This window comes from Gallinula chloropus (assembly GCF_964237585.1).
Source record: "Gallinula chloropus genome assembly, chromosome: 1".
Classification (NCBI taxonomy): Eukaryota; Metazoa; Chordata; class Aves; order Gruiformes; family Rallidae; genus Gallinula; species Gallinula chloropus.
Genome location: NC_140085.1, coordinates 141,266,292 through 141,269,145, shown reverse-complemented (window position 1 = coordinate 141,269,145; position 2,854 = coordinate 141,266,292).

Sequence of the window (2,854 nt, the reverse complement as noted above, 5' to 3'; positions counted from 1 at the left end):
CCTACAATTTAGAGATGCTATCTTTAATCCATGCAACCATGGAAAACATGCAATCAGCAGCTGGTTGCTAACTTTTTAGCTTGACACAAGCAAAGGTTCTCAAGGACCTAGTGGTTAATTCAGATTATTAAAACTAAACGAGAAAGCAAGCATTAGAAAATGTACTAAAATCTGAAATGTACTAAATCTGAGATTATAGAAACCCGCAGGAAAGGAGAAGGAAGAACTGAACAAGATAGTTAAGGCCTTCCACACAGCAACTGTATGAAAGCATGCCCAGAAGTTAAAACCAATAGATGTGGAAATGAAGTAAGGATGAGACTCTGACAACACCAAATAATGCAGTGTGCTCTTTTCCAAAAAAAATTCAGATACCAGGCATAGTACAGAATCACAGGCTGGTTTGGATTGGAAGGGAGCTCAAAGATGATCTAGTTCCAACCCCTCTGCCATGGGTAGGGACATCCTCCACTAGACCAGGCTGCCCAAAGCCCCATCCAACCTGGCCTTGAACACTGCCAGGGAGGGGGCAGCCACAACATCTCTGAGGAACCTGGGCCAGGGCCTCATCACCCTCAACACTGCAATCCTCCCTAATATCACCTGAATAAATCCTCAATTTTAAGCACCCAAACCTATGCTGCTTGTTCTGCCTGTATCAGTACTGCTTTTTAAAGCCATTCACACTCCCCTGTATATCATTTAAGGACTTATTCTCACGTCTCAAAAACCCAGGAAGGCCTTTTTGTGCCTTGGCATAAACTAGAAGGATATGGTTAAACTCAGGATCTAAACCAGTTTTTTCTCTTCCTACTTTCAAGTAGTCTAGGATCAGAATAATCTGGCTGTGACTATGAACCAGATCACATTTCTTCTTTCTCATTAAAAGCAATTTGCCATAATAAATAGTTATTTTTAAAAACCCATACAAGAATTCTTTCTTATTTTTTGCTTTTTATATCAAATATTTAGGGGAAAACACATGCCTTTTCTCATTGAAACACAAACTAGCCTTTTGGTGTTATGAAAGTAACAGCCATGAGCTTGGAAAGACACCAACCAATAAAAAAAATTCCCTTGAAACTTTAAAATCTGCCACCTAGGGGCCTTCAGAAGTATGGTTTTAAATTAGAAGATAGCCCCTCAAAAGCTTAGAAAGTTCTGTTTCTATGTGCTTTGCCAGATATTTTCCCCACTTTCCTTTTGCTAGGCTATGACAGAAGCCCTTTACATCTGTACACACATACAGTAAGTTAGGCCTCACCTTCCTAACCTCTCTGCCATTCCTTACTTGAAATTCCAGAGGCGTATGCATGTGCTAGGTCTCTTCAGCAAAGAGTGGCCAGAAGTTTGGGTTCAAATACATTCAGAGATAACTGATAAAACTGGGAATTTGGAAACAAGATCAAAAAGTGTCCAGAAGGAACAGACCCAGAACAAAATCCAAGTACAACACTGCTCTGTAAAGAAATCAAAACATATCACAAAGAAATTTGAGCGAATAAACAGCTAACACACCCCAAGCCCTCTTTTTTTTTTTCCAAACAGGCAAACAGTCATTTTAACTGCTTCCAGGGGACTGATGAAAAGGTCCTGGCAGCATTAAAAGAAAGGCCTTCTTTTCCTGTGGTTCTAAAGAAAGAGGAAGGGATGGCATATGACAGACTCACTCAAGGGAACTTGTCAGCTGATTACTACCAACACATTAAAAGCCAAGCACAGAGGATGCCTGTGACAAGAATCACCTGACATTGCCAGAGCCAGGTTTTCCACTGTGCTTCTGTCACGACAGAAGAGGAAAGAGATACTGGAAGCTGGCTGAAAAGTGGTCTGCAGGCACCACCCACATCCAAAGCACACAGAAGTCCCTCTGCAGAATACAAGGGGAATTCCTAAGCAGAATATGGGTGAGAAACAACCAGTTCTTTCACTTGCATGGGATCTTCCAAATGAAGTACAAATCTGTAAATGGAGTTACTTGAAGTTACTCTTTCACCAACATGAAGCACTGAAGGACTTTTTTCACAGTATCTAGCTAATATTTTCCCAGGTAAGTCAAAGGAAAGCAGTGATTTCACTAGAGGTAACCACCTTATAGAAACAAGAAAAAGATTTTTAAAAGCACAGAGTACAAGACATGTATACACTCAAAAAATGAATGCAGCAGGACATACAAGCACTGAACTTGATGGTACAAGATGCCTTTTAAAACTATTAGTACACTATCCAGTTTTTCTCTTAGTAAGCAACAAAATCAATAAAGAACATACAGTGTGTCTGCAAACAGTAAGTAACATGGAATCTCCAATGAGAACCAGTCTTGGTAAACTGGAAGTACAAATTAGGGAAGCTGCTTTGGCAGGGGGGTTGGACTTGATGTCTGGAAGTCCCTTCCAACCCCTACAATTCTGAGAAGTAACTTTTGCTAATAGGTGTCCACCTACCACACAAAACACCCACTTGGGAAAGCATGCCATGTGGTAGCAGAGAGTAACACAAACATGTTGTTCTCCAAAGCAAAACCTCTGCTCACCCAAACAAAACAGATCATGCTAGGGGCAGCAGAAAGTTTCCCAGTGCTTTACTCTCCTGAAAACACTTCATGGCTATAACTTGGAAGAACCTTTTGAGACATCCTATTCAAACAAGGACCTCAAGATTCATTTTCATATACAGTAATTACCAGCTCACAGCTCAAAAAAAGAGAGTTTAATAGTTAAGTCCCACAATCTTAGAGCTGGCAGCAATACGTTTAATTTACCTTGCAGAAAGGGCTCTCAAACTACGTTGCCAACTGATTTCAGGAGAAGCACACACACACCACTCCAAAATTCCAATTATTAAATCTTTTATT